Below are 19,740 nucleotides of genomic sequence, written 5' to 3' on the forward strand. Positions count from 1 at the left end.
TATATATATATATATATATATATATATATGTGTATATATTCAGTGCCAACTTTACCCCTCTGCTCCACAAGGACCAATCACAACACCAGTAGATTGCCAGACACCCAGTATTACTGCTGCACATGTTGAAACAGCACTGTCAAGGCCAAGAATACAGCTTCTATGGGACTTGACAATATCCCTGGCTGTGTTCTACATGAACTACAGAGTGAACTGGTACCTCACCTGTGTGCCCTGTTCAATCACAGCCTCACCTCAGGCTTTGTCCCTAGCGACCACTTGCACTCGCTACAGTCAATCCTCTACAAAGGAGGAGTGACTACAGACCCTGGGAACTATTGCCCCATTAGCCTGACGAGTCTGATATGCAAAGCTATGGAATGCATCATCATGGACCTAATAAACAAGGATATAGGGAATCTCCAAACTCTGGATAAATTACAGTTTGGTTTTGTGAAGGGTAGATCATGGCTGCTCAACTTGGTTGACTTCTTTGAGTCAGTCACCAGAGCTGTGGATGAAGGCAAGGTGGTTCATACTGCCTTCCTTGACCTGGCCAAGGCCTTTGATACCATTCCCCACTCAGGAATCATAAAAAAACTCACTAAGCCAGGCATCAACCCCTATATCACTAGGTGTGTTGCACCTGGCTCACAGGTAGAACCCACAGTGTGAAACTAGCTACTCAAAGTCAGACTGCCGACCAGTCACAAGTGGAATCCCACAGGGTTTGGTCCTGGGTCCTCTCCTGTTTGGTATCTACTTCTCTGAAGTCCAGGCCAACACAAAGGGACTCTGGCTAAAAAAGTTCGCAGACAGCTGCAAGTTGGGAGCTATAATTAACTCCCCAAGTGATGTTGACATTCTACAGAAAGGCCTCACCAAGACCAACTACTGGTGTCAGAACCATGGCTTTAAGCTGAATGCCAAAATATGTGTCATCATCCCCCTTGGGAAAACCCAGTTCCCTTTAATTACCACATTGATGGTAGTCTACTGAACACAGAAGGCATTATAAGAGATCTGGGAAAACAGGTTGACAGCAACCTCTCTTTTGATCACCACATTGCCACTGTGGTCAGAAAGTCCTTCTATGTGGCTCATCTCATTACTAAGGGTTTTGTATCCAGGAAGAAAGACGTCATTGTCTCCCTCTACTCTTCCTTCATTAAGCCAGTCATCGAATACAATACCCCATTTGGGATGTACCTCAAAAGACACTTGCAACAACTGGATAGGCCGCAAAAGTACCTCACAAAGAGTATCCTAGGCATTAAACACTTGTGTTATATGGGCAGACTCAAAAAACTCCAACTATTCTCTATCTCATATCGCCTACTTAGAGGCGATCTCTGCTTGACTTACAAAGCCATGTCTGAAACTATTATGAATGCACTAAGTAAACACATAATGGAGAATGATGAGAGACATTCTTTTAAATTTAGGGTAATATATATTGTAACTATGGGAATTAGAGAGGGGGATTCAAATAACACTTAAAAATAAGAGTGTTTGAATGGATTGTCAGGTTGAGGGCAGAATATGCACCAGGCCTGAATAATACTGTTAGCCTGAAGCCCATTTTAGTGAAAAGACAGAGAAGTTTTATAAATGTATTGTTTATAGCTTGTGTACATTTTACAATAGAAATGTATTAAAAATGTTTTACTGCTTTTCATAATAACTTTTAAAACTAATTTGGGGGAGGGGGGATTTTTGTGATAGGCTGGCTATTGACATGTGATTTGATGATGTTTCCTATTTAAATTGTATGTACTGTTTAGTCTTTATAGCACTGAGGAAGGGTGTTTGACCTGAAAGCTTTGCAGAATAAATTTGTCTGTATGACATGACTTGAAAGCCATGTCTGAACCAGCTCTGTTAGAAATGCTACATATAAAGAAATCCCAATCCCTCTACACCACACACTCCAGAGACCTTAATCTCATTACCACAATCAACAGAACATTTTGGAGGGACAGGTTCATAACCCAGATACTGCCCATGCTATGGAATAGACTTTCCATACGTGTCAAGCAGAGCATCTCACTGGCCCTCTTCAAGAGAAATCTTGAATGAGTGAATGGGAAATAAAAAATTCACCCTGGGGATAACTCCTGTGGCTCTACTCAACAGAGGCATTGGGAACTAAGGTTGGGTGGCACGATGCCCGGGTAATCCTATGGGCTAGACTTGTAAAGGCTCCAGGGTCATTAGCCTAGTACACATCTATGAACCTATACACACACACACACACACACACACACACACATATATATATATATATATATATATATATATAGATATATAGATATATATATAATGGTTCCCCTTCACAAGATCGAATTACTGAAAGCTTGAAACTCATAAGACTGAGTTCAAAATCTCGAGTTTCAGTAACTCGAAGTTGTGAACGGGAAGTGTAAAAAATTAGATTAAGGGTTTTACTTACCTTTTTGTAGAGGGCTGGGTCCCCCTGTATTGTTCCTTCCTTAATGTGCAGGTTTCATGACCGCACTTCAGTGGAGGAAAGGAAAGAGTCCCGTTGTGCGCTTATGCATATAGTGCGTAATGGTACATTTCCATCTCCTTTGCTGTAGTGTGATCTTGGAGTTGGTATCTTTAAGTAGGGGGGTGTGGGGGTGGCCCCCTGCAAAAACATTAGAAAAAGTGTTTGTTTTTTTTTTCTTTTGTGCCATTTCACAATTTCGAGTATATGAATACTCGAGATTTTGGGCTCGGGCGTATGCATTTCGAGTATTCATATATTCGATCTTGTGAAGGGGAACCATATTTTTATATATATATATATATATATATATATATATATATATATATATATATATATATATTTATATAAATGTGTTGAAGCTGCAGGAAAACCTCAAGACTGGATATTTTTAATTTTTGTTAAATCTCTTGGCATTGAATAGAGCCATTAGAGCCATTTTAATATACTCTAAATTAGAAACACATCTGTTGAAAGCAGATGGACTCTACCCAGAACAAAAGGCTCCCCAACGCACACACATGCATTCGTACACACACACACACACACACACACACACAAACACACGAGTGACATGAAAAAAAATGGATTCCAGTTTGCCTGATTCATTCATAGATTAGTACTAGGCTAACTGCCCTTGTGGACTATTTTAAGCCTAGCCAATTACCCCATGTGAGAATCAAATGCTACACCTTGTGTCTGTAAGGTAAACACTGAAACCATTATGCCAATCTCCCACCCTAAACTAACTCCCCTTTATGGCCATTTTAAGCCTAGCCAGTTACCCCATGTGAGAATCAAACCCTGCACCTTGTGTCTGTAAGGTAAACGCCTTGATCATTATGCCAACCTCCCACCATGATCTTGAGGTAGGTCAGTTAAGCTTGACATAGGGAAAATATATCCAGAGCTGTAGGTGAGAGTTCTTGACCTCAACACTTCAGTCCTACTTTGAGATACAGAATGTCCTCCTGTTTAGGGTAGCCAATAAGAGAGAAGAGATGTTCTGCCAGCTACTGGTACCAAGCATCGTAAAATGTCATGAAAATTATTAACTGAAAATACCATCCAAGCCCTGCACTGGTTGTTGATGTTAAGACAGTCTTTTGTCAGACAGTATTAAGTTTAATTAGACTACAGCATTACACAGCGGGTACACTGCATCCATTAAGAGGACGTGCATGACAGTTGTGGTATACCTTACTACTTTTAAAATGGATAGGAGATACACATGGTCATTTCAGGAACTTACATTGTGCTTGATCAAGACACAAATGATCAGAAAACAATTTCTCAGTCACAACTGACTGGACACACAGCCAGCCTAAACAACCACTACACAATACAATGTCAGTGTCTTTGTAAGAGCATAAGCTCCACTGCACCCTCATGAACAGTGTTTTTCTCACCCAGTATCCCCCCTCTGTATAGATATTCATGAAACTTGAGGACCCAATGGTTTAGGTGCACATTTAGGCTTGTAAGGGTCCTAGTGGTCATTAGCCTAGGAACAGTGATGGATGGTGACTTCATATCAAAGGGGGGTTGCAGGAGACAGCTGAATGGGTGAGGTCAATGGGAAGGGGTGCAGCCAATTAGAAAGGGGAGGAGCTATGCTCAAGACCACACAGCTGTAACTTTAAATACGCTGCCCTGGGTGCCAAACTGTCATTATGAGAGTCCAATCAAGACAAAATGAAGTGTAGAAGAAAAAAAATATTTCAATGCATTGGCTGCATGACAGCTTACTTAATATCTAGATGGAAACAAAAAGGTTGTGAGGCATGAAAAAATAAATTACTTTTTAAATACATTACCGGAATACCAGTCAAAATCAAGTATAAGAAAAACAAGCAGCACTCAACTCAAACCACTTCTCCTTGCACTGCAGTTCTAATTATAATTTATATTCAGCTTTATAACAGTACCAAGTAACATTCTGAAAGTAGCAATCTCTGTGATACCCCCCACTTGTACAAATGTTTCTTATCCAAAAAAGACCTGCTGCCTGACAACAACTATCTAAGTGTTTCATGGGGGAAAGCATGATCAAAGTAAAAAATGAACAAGAAACAAGCTCAAGATAAATTGCTTAAAGGATTGCTGTACAGGTAATGGACCACACATAATAGATTGGCATTCTGTTTAGTTTACAGGTAAAGCCTGCAAAGATGACTGCAACTCTCCAACAAATGTAATGAGCTTCTTAAAATAATGTAATCCTTTCCTTTATTACAAATACTGTCATATGCATTTAATACCCAAGGCTTATACGTTATCTAGTTATGTAAGTACTCTCTGCATGACAACAACAGAAATGCTTTCAATGCTTTCAATGTTGGCAATTCTTTAACAGTATGCTTATTAAAGTTTACTTGCATCTTACAATCTCAGACAAGCTTACCTGATGGTCATTAAAGCATTGATACTTAAACACAGAGCAACATTCACTTTCTAAATAATAATAAGTATAAATTAACAGTATAAAATATGACAGAAACCAGAACATTCTGCAAAATCAAGAACAGATGAAACGCCACTTTAGTACTTGTGTCTACCTTGGATGGGGGGATACTCTGCACATTTACACTGCATAACTGCTCCTTGCCTTGCTTGGACACATCCAGAGTCACTACTTGGAGAAGTGGGGTGCAACAAGTATGTCACAATTTGAAATGTCTCTGGCTGACTGTAATGGCCCTGACACATTTGCCATACCTCTCAACCTCAGAACAAAAAATCTGGACAAAGCCATACATAGAAGTTGGACAAAGGCCCAAAACTAAGGACAATTTTTAAATATTGCTCTTATAAACCTAGAAAAATAATAGAATAGTAGGTCTTGCATTAGTATGAATTTTTGAAGGGTATGAAATCTGAAACTCAAATGTCTGTCATTATTGTCTAACTTCAGTCTTTAATGATTTGCCACTAATTTGCCAAAGAAAAATACAATTTTACGAAAAACAGACCAAAATGTGATGCAAAAATATAAAATAGCCACACAATACAGCTGGGAACCTGCCAAAGAAGGGACACTTTTTTAATATTAGTACTGCTAACTTGAGGAGCTGACAAAATAAAAGAATCTACATGCATTTCTGAAATAAAAGTAATCTATAACGCGGATTATTACAGTTATTTATTAATTGTAAACCCTCCATGCTTTCTTCCAAAATTGCCATTTTGTGGAGGGATTATTAGGGGAAGAGCAACATTTTGAGCCAAAATCGGGGACAGTTGAGAGGTTTGGATATGCCTAATTATATAAAGCAATTTATTTGCACATACCTCTCAACCTGTTAATGCAGGAAATCTGGACAAGGCCAAATATATTGGGGGAACATATAAACAGTACTAAAATTGCCCTTGTATAAAATGAGACAGTTGATAGAATAATAGGTCTTGCTTTAGCATGCATTTTTCTGAAGGTTATGAAGTCTGAAACTCAGTGTCTGTCATTATTTAGTGACTTAATTCCTAAATGATTTGCCAGAAAAACACAAATTTTATGAGGAACAAACCAAAAATAAGAAGCAAAAATCTATTCATTCTGCAAAGATCTGAACAGTTGAGAGATATAGTTTAGCTGGGGCTGTCTGAGTTTGCCACCCTTCCCCTTCACAAAATCATGGGCGGAAGGAGCCTCTTCCCTGCAGCCATTCCAATGCACCATTACTTGGCTATTTCACACCATTTACCATAAACACTAATGTGCATACTGCTTTACTTCTGTGATGATTTGGACTTCATTTGAAACTTTATTTTGCATTTTACAGCACAAACACTAATAGATATCTCCTAAACAAAGCAATGCAGTCTCACAATGAAAACAGACTTGGCATTAAAACTTCTCTTCCCTTGAAACTCACATTCATTGAAACAGCATTGAAACCCACATTCAAACAAAATACATTTTGTCAGTGGCAGAAAAAGAATAACTTTGGACTGTTTTCAAATCACAGGCCCCTTGCACATGATGCTCTTTGATACACCTTCCTGATTGTATTAAATTATATTCCTTGTACAGTACAATACAGTTGTAGAGGGTTTCTTAAATGTATTGCTTTGAACATTTTTCCAGTAAACAATGAAACAAAATGCATGCACCAACAATGACAAAACTGTCCAATTCAGAACCTTTCCATCACAAAAGTCTACTCAAACTTCTGCAGTCCACCAGTATCAGTAAATATGTACAATCTCTGAAGAAATGTCATCTAAATAATTCCACATTAAAGAGATTTGTAACTAATGAAGAGATTGCTGCTAGCAAACAACTTTATATTTCATTGTTTCATTCACAAATAAAGTGCTTGTTGCCCTTGAAGAATAAATTGCTTATGTTGCACTAAAAATGATAAGTTAGTAATATTGCAATAGGGAATGGATAGTAAACTAATAGGTTCATAGTTACTAGGTATTTTCACCAAAAAGGACTGCAGCATCCACCCCCTTTGCAACATAGTACAGTATCAGAAATGCATCTACCTACTGTGGGAGTAGAACCCACAGCCTTCTGCATCAAAAGCAAGTACACTACCTGTTGTGCTATCAACAGTGCAAGCAGACTCTGCAGCTCTCAGCTCCTTGTAAAATCTACTCAACACTCAGCGGTATCTCTGAACTTTGCAGCGCAAGAAATCTGGAAAAAGACAAAATTTATTGTGGGGGACAGAAGCCCGAGAACCAGGGACACATTTTAAACATTGCTTGTATAATGTTGGAAAGTTGCTAGAATAAAATGCTGTGTTATTACCAGGCATTTCATTGCCAAGTCTTGAACATAGGACCTTGTGCAAAACAGTCAGAGCAGTATACCACTATGTCAAAACAACTTCTTTGCGAAAGAGAGGAAGACTGAAACTTAAATGGCTACAATTTAGTGAATTCAGTTCTCACCACAGCTGTCAACCTCTTAGAACAATACACTTGAACAAAGCCAATAATGGGGGAATACAACCCCAAACATATTCAGTGAATTCAGTCCTCACCATAGCTCTCATTTTCTTAGCAAAAACTGCCTGGACAAAGTCAAAATGGGGGAATACATCCCCCAAACATCAGGAGTGGCTTAGTTCAACTGGTGACCTAGGCAAAAGGGCTCCACAGCACCCCATACCACACCATCTGGTACCCCCATCCTGGTCTACCTACACCAAATAAATACTGGAAAAGTGCCCTGCTACAGGGGCACCCTAGACAGCCGCCTACTTGGCCTATGCCTAAGACCAGCTTTGCCAGACATATTCAGTGAATTCAATTCTTACCATTGCTCTCAATCTTAGCACAAAAAACCTGGATGAAGCCAATAATTGGGGAATACAGTCCAAAAATAGGGGCAAATTTTAAATATCCATCTTACAAACTTAGAAAACTGCTAGAATAAAAGGTTTTGTGTAACCATGTACTTTCTGAAGAATATGAAGGCTGAAATTCAAATGCTTGTCATTTTTATTAATTTAACATTTGTTAACCAGGAAAGTCTGACTTGGAACAAAAGTCAGTTTTCAGCAGAGGCCCAGGGAGCAAACCCACACAAACACAGGTAGGACATGCAGACTCAACACAGAAGGCACCCCAGCCAAGACTCAAACTAGAGAACCTGTAGCTGTCAGGCAACAATGCTACCACTGCACTACTGACTGTGCAATGACACAAAAATACAGAAACCGCAGATTTTATGAGGAACAGAACAGAACAAATATGAGGCAAAAATCTGCAAATTCTTTACAAATGGTAGTGGGTAGGGAATTCTGGCTCTTGCCATGTGGGCCCAAGGTACAGAGTTCAAGCCTGTGGTATTCTCTACCCACCACCATATAGCAACAGGGGCATTACACACACACACCCTCAGAGCCCAAATATATTCCTTAGTAGCAGTCCGGAGATCAGGAAATGCTGCGCATGTATGATGTTTTATGACTCCTGTTTGTCTTTTTTTTTCTTTTCTTTTCTTTTTTGTTTTACAGCTGGGGGGGGGGCTGCACTCCTGCACCCAATAGCACAAGCTGCCTCTGCCTAGGAAGAACCTTTGAACATATGAAACTTTAAGTCATGTAACAATCGTGAAAAGAGAAAATCTCCGATAAAATGTATGGTGGTCTTGCACAAACAGTGATGCCACAGCACATAGGTTCATAGATGTGTACTAGGTTAACAACCACTGGAGCCTTTTTAAACCCAACCATACACTCTAAATCTCTGACGTATACTGCAATGGAAAAAAAAAACACTGCAAAAATTTATCATTGAGGAAAAAGTGACTAGAAAATAAGACCTCTACCACATTACATTCAATCTTTGTAGGGAAGCACTGCCAGTAACAGATGATTTAAATATGTACCAATGTAAGTTATAGCAAGTGCCATCTTCTCCTAACATTCTGTGCATGCTCACCAATGCAAGTATGATATGAAGCTTTTCCATTATTATACATTTTTTTGATGGTATGTCTGACTGCACTACTGTGAGTTATATTCCAACCCCTGCAGAGAATAGATATGTCAGTTTTATTGTGCCATAAGGCTTCAGCAATATGTGATATTTCCTATTGGATCTTTCTTTCTAGTTTCTGACTATTTAGAAAGCACTCCATTTGCATCATTTTAACTACTTTGCCTGAAAAGCCAACACCTATCAACAGTGTCAGAATTGTTAGAGATTGGGATGCATGGCTAGGTTTGAAAAGGCCCTTGTGATCATTAGCCTAGTAAACACCTGTGAAACTTTGAAGACATACTGCATCACACCCCAAAACAAATATTTCTGATGTTGTAACAATGATTTTATTCTCTCTGGATATTGTATGAAAAGTTTATTTTCTTTCTTGAATGCCTCCACATTTTGTTTATGTGAATAACAAAATTCTGAAAAAATATATTGTGCTTCACTCTCTGAATGAAATTTATTTTCAAGCATTTATTTATTTATATTTACTTATCTGCAATTTGTTAACCGGAAATTCCACTGGGCCATTCGGAAACATTTTTCAGTTGAGGCCCAGGGAGAAAAGCTCTTCAGTACATTTATAAAAGTAGAATTATATACACTGGTAATATACAACTAACAAATAATTAGCTTACAATGTGAAAACACATTTAGCAATCCAAATAGCAGTGACAATTGCAGCATTTTAAGGTAATTAGAGCACAGAGGAATTTTTGGAACACATGGCATAAAAGTAGAAGACAAAAATCATTGGAACTTAGATATTCTAAGGAGGCTGAGCACAGGTGCAGTTCTAGATGAAAGATAGGCATTCAGATAGGTATTCATGTAGAGACATTTTGAAGGAGGCAGGATTCTGGGTTGTTCTAATGGTAAAAAAGGAAGAGGATTCCAAGTTTTGGCTAAAGAGTAGGAATAAAGAAGCTGGCCAGGAGGAAGATTTGGTTTGTAAACCTGTAGAAATTGTTGATTCTCAGATCTACAGGATCTCTTTGAAGGTAGAAAGTGAATATTGAGTTAAGGGCAGGACAATCAGAAGGTTTAACGATTAGTTTGTGAGCTGTAGTTAGTTGCAGAAAGGTGAGGTAGTTTGGTAGTTCCAGCCATTTTAGGGAGAGTAGAGCAGTACAGTGATGGGTGAAGTTTCTGGAATTCATTGCAAATTTGGCAGTTTTATTATAACAAGTCTAGATGTTGTCCTTTAGTATAGTTTGAAGGTTCTTAAGTAGTGGGGCACCATGCATGAGGAAAGGAGTAGGTAAGTGGAGGCAAGGGTGTGTATAGTGGAGGGACTGAGGAAGTGGTTGCGCCTATAGAGGATTCCTAGTTTCTGATGAGTTTTTTGGATGTTGTGTTGTAAGTGAATGTCAAATTTTAGGTGTTCATCTACAGTGACTCCTAAAAGTTTTGTGTGGCTGACGATTTCTGTGTGTCCCTTAGTTTGAGAATAGATATTGAACATGGTTTTATCTAACAGAGTTGATGTTTTAAAGGTGGATAGCATGATGTTTTATTTATTTTGGTTAAGGTTTAGATGGTTATTATGCAGCCAGCATCAATGATGGAGAAGGTTTTTAGGTTTTCAGTTGGAGTTCAGAAACAGAGACAGCTGAACAGACCATAGTTGAGTCATCCACATATTGAATAAAAGATCTCCAGATTATAGATATGTGGAAATTAGTAATGAAAATGTTGAATGAGAGGGAACCTAGTATGGAGCCTTGAGGAACTGCAGTAGAGGTGTTAAGGTAAGGCGAGTTAGAGTTTTGCCATTTGACAGCTTGTTTCCAGTCTTTAAAATAGCGTGAGAACCAATCAAGAATGGTGGGGGAAAGTCCAAGGTTAGACAGTTGTGATAGTATTAAAGGGTGGGAAACAGTATCAAAAGCCTTTGATAAATCTAAGAAGACAGTAGATACTATTTTCCCAGCATCATGAGCTGTGTTAACAGCATCTAAGGAAGATATCAGGGCAGTTGTAGTGCTGTGGCCAGGTCTGAATCCATGTTGTGTAGGAGACAGGAAGTGGTTGTGAAGCAGATAGTGCATCAGCTGAATGTGAATGCACTTTTCCAAGGTCTTGGAGATAGGAGAAAGAATGGTGCTAGGATGAAAGTTGTTGCTATCTATTTTTTGCCACCTTTATGAAGAGGAAGAAGGAATGCTTTCTTTCATAATTTGGGCACATAGGCTTCTTGAATGGATCTATTAATAACTGTACTTATAGGGAATGCAATGGCTTCTGCAGCAAGCTTTAGAAATATGTGTGAGGGTATACTGTCAAGTGTGTTACAGCAGGGTTTGAGCTTCAGGAGTAGTCATTTTATGGTTGTGATAGAAATGGGATTAAGAGTGAAACTGGGAATAAAAGGGGTGTTGGGCTCATGTGTCTATGGGGTACATGTAGAGAGAGGTAGTGGGAAGCAGCAATTATTCCTTCTTATATTTCAACTTCAATATTATCTACAACTCAGAAATATCATATAAAGGAAATAGAGAGGTAAGTTCAGTGCATAGCTTATTTACTGTTTTCCTCCATCTCTCAGATTCTGCCCATTCAACATTCATTTTCTAAATATAATTACCTTTCCATAATCTGGTGACATCTTTACAAAAATACCTCATATGGCCCAGTGGTCTGTGAAACCAAATATAGTTCTCCCATTCTTCTTCCAGTAAGTTGCCAGAAAACAAAATAGAATCTATTTGCCAACTAGTCAAGTCGATACGTATGTTCTATCTTTTCCTATACACAATTTCCCCATTTGTATTGGATCCAAACACAGCTAAAAGTATTCCTCTTTATCTTGTTAGCCCTTCATCTATCCATCCATTGGCCCTTCATCTGATCTTAAAATTAAAATCTCTCACAACTATAATGGGAATGTGTGATACTACATGCACAGAGAGCTATTCAAAAGTACTTAATATGCAAAGTTCTACATCTGTGAATTGAAACTTCATCCAATTTGCATTTTATACTAACGTTCATGCTATAAATGCTATAAGACCAAGTCCCTTGCTACTTCTTTGCTGTGAAGACCAAAATAAATTGGAATGTCACTTCCCATGTTTTAATAAGGTCTGCAGAAGATTACTTTACCAAATGAATTTTTGCTCTTAAATTTTTGCAGTTCAATGAATAATTTACATCTGTTCTTGTGTCAAGAGCTACCATATAAAATTCTTCTTTTAGCAATAATAAACTATAGTAAACCACTTGTTACAAATGTAGCAGGTGGTCTGCTACAACCCAGTACCATAGAGAGAAAAGTGAGTACTTTGGGCCTGTGCACAAATGCAGCGAGTAATGACAGTCAGTTCTTATTGCTTTTACTTCATATATGACACACGGAGTGTAGAAGCACTTCAGCCTGACTGCAAATGCAGTACCCGGTTGTCTGAATCTGAATGCCAGTACTGCCAACTGCATCTCCTGACGCCTTGTGCCTGTCATGGCAACTCCTTCACAATAACCTTAGTTACAGCTCTAGCATGTATTTTTACAACCATGCCCCTGTCTGGCATTATACAGATAGCATATTTAAAAGCCAAGTGCCTTTTACTGTATAAGACCAAACAAAGCCAAACCAAATTCACATAAAAGTGAAATACATTCACCACTGTAGTATTTCAAACTGTTATTTTAACCACATTACAAGCCTCATATCTAACAGGGAGCAAGTATTGACAGGATGCCCCCCCTGTTGTAGAAGGAAGTAGCAGTCCACAAAGATCACAAAAATTGATGGACCAAAAAAGAGCCATACAGACAACAGAGTGGATTATTGAGGACAAGAAAGAAATTATGTATTGATACTATTATGCAAGAAGCCCAGAATTTCCAGACAAAAGATGTACAAAAAGATTAAGGGATGAATTAGAGGAAAGAAAAATACTTCCAGAAGAAAAACTGTCAATAAGCTTCAAATAAAAATGTGTGTTCATTAATACAACAGATACAAGAAAAACACTATATAGACCAAGAAACCTTATGCCATTTGGAAAAAGAAGTGCTTGAGAAAGTGTAAAATTTAAAGAACAAACTTGAGGCATTTGAAGGGTATACAAATATGGACATGGGTAAGAAAGAGATCTGATATGGTGCAATATTTATGCAAAGGATAATGCCAAATTGATCAATGCAAAAAGAACAGCACCAAAGATATTTGAAGAGAAATACAGGCAAAGCATCCAGATATGGAAAATTTCACAATACAAAAAATAAGAAAACAAAGAGGAAAAGTAGAAAAGAGGATTAGTAATGGATCAGTTAAAGAAACAGATACTGAGGTTATGGATTATCTGGAAAGTGAATGATTTAGTGTAGAAAATTTAACTGAGATAACAACACAACTTGATAAAGCAATGGTCACCCAAATTAAGGAGAAACCAGTGCAGCAGGAAGCATCTAATCAGTTGACATATGAAGATAATTTGGAGCCTCCCATAGTAAACAAGTACAAAGTTTCAGTTGGAGCTATACAGCAAGGGAAAGAACAAGAAACTGTGGCAACTCTGACACAGTGTTGGGGAGTGATAGGCCAGTGAATTCCCATAGGAAAGAGCAATGGATTACACAGGGTAAAAACTGAAAAGAATGTGGCACAGGAAGAAGCTCTGGAACTTTCTATAGAATGCCTGCAGGAAATGGTGAACAAAGAATTGCCCTCAGTTTAGAAGAAAATGATCTAAGAGAAGAGTTGCTTGATGTAATAGAAATAGATGTATTAAGTTCAATGAAAGAAATAGACTGCAGAAGGTCAATAAAACTCAAAAAGTTAGAAGTTTTATAAAACTAATGAACACAGTAATTAGAACTGTCCATAGACAGTCATGTGACTGAACTAAAGTCAATAGGCTACATTACTGTGCAGCCAAATTAATAACAGATATAGTCCTACCACAAGACACAGGGTAGTAAGGGAAAGGATGGGGAGAAATCAAATGCCATCATGGAAGTATCACAGAGAAAACTCTAAAGCAATTAAGACAAGAAGTGTCACTGTTAGAAAAGTATAGAACAGGAAATAGATTAACAAAAATACTCAGAAAGATAGACATGATAAAAGCGAATCACAGTATTATAACAAATCGGGTTTTATCATGCACTGTCACAAATAATAAACTAAAAATATCAGCACAGGCAGAAAAACTTAGAAGATACACTGATAAATATAAAGGAAAAGTACAAAATAAGCAATTTATTGATGACCCAAAAAGTTTTATAAAGAATTAGGAAACTAGGTAAAAGGAATTGAAATACCACCAAAAAAAGAAGAAATAGATACATTTTGGAGAAATATTTATGAAGTTCCTGTGGAACATAATAAAGATGGTAAATGTACAGAAGTAAAAGAAAGAATAAGAAGTTCAAATGTACAGGATATAAAATGGGATGAAGTAACGGCCAGATAGATTGAAACAAAGTTAAGAGAAGCCTCTAATCGGAAAATCCCAGGCCCAGATGCAGTACTTAACTTCTGGCTAAATGTATTAACATCTTTGCACTAAGATTTAGCCATGAGTAAGAACTATTTATATGTGCTCACTGAACAGACACCAGTCTGGCTAACAACAGGAAAATAAATGCTCCTACGTAAGAGTAAACCTGCAAGCTCCCCTAAAGACTATAGACAAATAACTTGTCTTCCGATGATGTATAAATTGTACAGTGGAATTGATGCTGACAGAGTTTATAATCATTTAGAAGAAAACACAATTATGGCAATAGAACAAAAGGATAATAAAAGAAAGTCATATAAAACAAAGGATCATTTGTTGTTAAACAAAGTCATAGTGGAGAACTGTAAAAATGTGTAATAATCTAAGTATGGCATGGATAGACTATAAAAAAGCATTTGAGAGTATATCAAGGTCATGGATAAAACAGTACTTAAAAATGTATAGGATACACCCTACACTGACAAACTATATCATAGCAACCATGGAACAGTGACAAACTATTTTACAGTTAAGCTATGATAAAGGACAAACTATTATTCTAGGGATAAAAATCCAAAGGGGGATATTCCAGGGTGACTGTCACTACTGCTTTTTTGCCTTGCCCTTAACCCATTAAGTTGTCTGCTTGTCAGATTATTTCATCTCTATAATTTTGCTTATAGAAAGCAAAAAAGTGTAAAGACTTATCTTCTCTTTGTCAATGGTTTAAAACTGTATAGCTCATTAGATGAGGAAATGAAAGCACAACTGCAGCAGTCCGAACTTTTCAGATGATATAAGAATGTCATTTGGTCTTGATAAATGTGCAAAAGCAAGCTTTAACACAGAAAAAACTGCATCACCAAGAAATATTCGGGAATTGATGAAGGATCAACAAGAAAACATGAACAGATGTGAATAAAACACAGTAACGGATATTTTAGAAGACTTACCCCGGGATTCATGAAGCTCAGCGCAAGGCCGGCATTAGGCTTGCGCTGACCGTGTGGCGTGAAGCTGGCGCAGTAGCACCAAATGCATATTAATGAAGATGCACTGCCCCCACAGCCACGTACATAGGAAAGGAGCGCGAGTGCATAGGGTGTGTCGAAGTGCCGCACGGAGGCGTGGAAATGTCAGCTTTCGACGTGCAACCTAAAATGCTTGCATATAACAATTTGCAAGCAATAGTAATCACATCTGTCAGTGTCCATGGATACTGAAACATATGTAAAGCATGCAAGACAGTTCCTGCGAACACAAAATGAAAAAGCAAACACAAATGCACGGTAGGAAATAACGGGTCCCTATCCCTTGAACAAATGACATTGAAAACCGTGTGCCTTTAGTCCAACGCAGTGTAGATAGTTATACCAAGTGGAAGTGAAATGCATCATATGTTAGTGCGCTGCCAATAGGTACGTCCAGCCCAATGGTCAGGGTCACCAGCTGACCCATATTGTGAGGGAGAGTACACAGCTGGGCAGATGTGTCCATAACAAAAAACATGATAAATGTAAATATCTAGTGACCGTATGACCGAATTATATCCCACAACACATGTAATAGTCACATACAATAGGTATGTCCGTATTTAACATATCATATGTGACAGGAAATAGAATAAGCATGTAAACAAAACAGAAGGAGCACATAAACTGCTACAATAAGGCAACATGTAGGCTGAAAGGAACAGTATTATCCATAGCGTTGACTGTGGGTATGTGTTGTCCAGTACAATCGGATATGTGTCCGGAATATATCCCATCCTGGACATAGGAAAAGGTGGCATCCTACCAATGATTAGAACAGCCGGCCAAAATCCGCACATCTCTGGTCCAAGCCGTACTTGTCAGGATGTGTCACAGCTGAACGGGTATTACCCGAGTATACCAACCATGTCATGAAAGTTAAATATGGGCGTGTGCCTATGTGCGTGAGGAATAGCATGTGGAAGGTCAAACATGGCAGGGTAGTCCACACAACCATACAGGTACCTGACATATGTAGGGTATGCAATGTGTTACCTTGACCGTGTCATGGGCCATCAACCAAAGCAGTGATGGATGGAGTGTCAGGAATATGTGTGTGTGTGTGGGGGGTAATGGTATAATCCTCAAAGGCGAGACTGTGTCGTATGCAGAATAGGTGAACTGGAGGTGTATGAGGGAGCAGCGGGTGAAGCAGAAAGCACAAAGAACACATCTGCAATACAACCAGACAGGCCATACTATAGAACACAATCCCACAAACATATGAATATTAAAATGTGCGATACAAATCTACAGAAATGTCACCGGCACATACCCACAGACTGGTCCTGATGGAACTGGCCATATCAAATGCAACACACCTGGATGCATAATGGACTACCCAGCATCCCCTCCACAGCACACAACCCGCACCCATACCTGAACGTCCACCAAATCCAGCCATACTTGACCTATTAGTTTGGCACAGCCACATCTATACATAGTGACCACTGTGCATATGTAGTAGGTAGTGTCACCCTAGGCAGTTTCAGGATTGCAAACTATGTATCCCTTGCATGTAAAACCCTCAGCACATTTTCCTAACGCCAGAAGAATGGTCGGTATCGGTCTTGTTATTATTAGTCTTGTTAAATTTTTGGATATCCCTCATGGGATAAGTAACCTGTGTAAACATTAGAATGGGTATCAAGACACGAAGTCCAGTCCTGTAGACATCTGGACACAAGTTGGAATGTGCAGTAGTGGTGCACGAGACTGTCCAGCCCTAGATGGTCATGCAGAACCTACTACCCAGGATCAAACACCTGCCCATGACGCACATGTCCCAACACGAATAAGCGAGAGAATATATTGCACACATTTGCATAGTGGCACATGGAATAAGGGTGATGAAGGCACTGACAAACATGATACCCCTGATCCACTGTGTAAGGGACAAGTACTGTGTGGGTAAGTGTGATACAATGCCAAATGTCCTGTGATTGTAGGAAATAACTATGTACCATACTGCATGTAACAGTTGCCTAAAGCGGTCACGTCAGGATAGAATAAATGTAATTCGTACAAGAAATAGGCAAACAACCAAAGTGCTAAAGGTATAGGCTCACAGCTAGGAAACTAATGAATGTTCTAAACCTGCACTGACCGTGGCTATGTGTTGGCCTAAACAATCTGGTGTCCCCACCATAATGTATCCCAACCTGTACATATGACAATGTCAACCCTACCAATGGTCAGAGCATTCGCACAATAACTGGCCAGCCTCTTAACCACTCACAAAGCCAGTGACCTTTGGAGGAAAGGTGTTGCATGAGAATGACTACTTACAATAATGAAGAGTAATAGACGCATTTAAATGCAGAAAATTAGTAGTATTACGAATCTGTCAACACGTTCCAAGTTAATAGTACTAATATGGTAGAAGTGTCTGTGATTGTCCCTGAGTTGTCATAGCCATGTACCTGTCACTGTAGAAACGAGTCCCCGAGTATTACAGACATCTGTACACATAAGTACACTAACCAACAGTCACATCTGTTGACAGGACTATTGCATACTTGTTGTGAATTTATAACTGATGTCCAGAATAATATTCATTGTAGCTATAAATGAATGAAATATTAAAACGGGAAGGCAAACACGTGGAAACCCCTCACCCTGCATTATGTAGTGGAACCACTCCCACCATAAATTACGTAGCGCCAAGCTAATAATGTGGTCAGAGGTGCGTCTGTAAACACAGGTAAAATGTCAAAATCTGGACTAACTCTGTCCATGTACTACATCTGATATTTGAACAGCACCAGGGCAGTTCTAGTCACCAGTCAGATGAGCCTAAACCCGAACCAGCACATGAACACCCTGCCAATCAAACATAAGTATGTGCGAGGACTATAAGCGTAGTAGTTCTGAATATCCTTGGAGTGAGTAGACATGCAGCATGGGTCCAGAGCAGTAGGAAACAGGGAATGTCATAAGTGTAGTACTGCAGTTTTCCCGGCAGGAGAATGGATGCCTGCTGTGTAAGGGAAGCGGTGAGGCGCATGTCAGAGTAGCTATGAACCATGGGTATACATATAAATGAGCCAGAACAACAATAGTGTAGTGGTTAGAGCATCCGCCTAGCATTAAAGGCATTCCCGGTTCAAGTACAACTATAGCACATATTAATTGTGTAATGAATGCCTCTGTGCTGTAAAGCCAACATTTATACATGTAATGGTGACCGCGTTCACATGGGGACTATAAGCGTAGTAGTTCTGAATATCCTTGGAGTGAGTAGACATGCAGCATGGGTCCAGAGCAGTAGGAAACAGGGAATGTCGTAAGTGTAGTACTGCAGTTTTCCCGGCAGGAGAATGGATGCCTGCTGTGTAAGGGAAGCGGTGAGGCGCATGTCAGAGTAGCTATGAACCATGGGTATACATACAAATGAGCCAGAACAACAATAGTGTAGTGGTTAGAGCATCCGCCTAACGTGAAGGCATTCCCGGTTCAAGTACAACTATAGCACATATTAATTGTGTAATGAATGCCTCTGTGCTGTAAAGCCAACATTTATACATGTAATGGTGACCGCGTTCGCATGGGTCCGTTAACCGGATTCCATCAAAGTGGTACTTTCATAAGGAATAAGGCACATGTAATCCCAAAGAAGTGCCAGTAAACAAATGTAACTCAGAATAAGTAGATGCAAGTGCGCCTGCACGGGTTTACGCAGCTTTTAGCATAGCAAATGTATGTTGTCTAGTACAGCTGTAACTTTTATATAGATATATATATATATATATATATATATATATATATATATATATATATATATATATATATATATATATATATATATATATGTATGTATAGATAAATATCCACGGACATAACAGAAATATGCAATTATATATCTATCTATATATATATATATATATATATATATATAAATATAGACATACATCTATATATACATTAACATTTATATATATATATCTATATATATATATATATGTATATATATATATATATATACACACACACACACACACACACACACACATATATATATATATATATACACACATACATATATATATATATATATATATATATATATATATATATATATATATATACATACATATACACATACATATATATATATATATATATATATATATATATATATATATACATATATATATATATATATATATATATATATATATATATATATATATATACATACACATACATGAAAGCGGATGGTAGATCATGGCTACTCATTTAATAAACTCATTTGCTTTTTACTGGTTTTGACCTCCTTTGGCTTCACATTTCATGAATCCAGTGT

Source organism: Protopterus annectens, chromosome 6.part0 (genome assembly GCF_019279795.1).
Source record: "Protopterus annectens isolate FY-2018-M chromosome 6.part0, PAN1.0, whole genome shotgun sequence".
In the NCBI taxonomy this organism is placed as follows: domain Eukaryota; kingdom Metazoa; phylum Chordata; order Ceratodontiformes; family Protopteridae; genus Protopterus; species Protopterus annectens.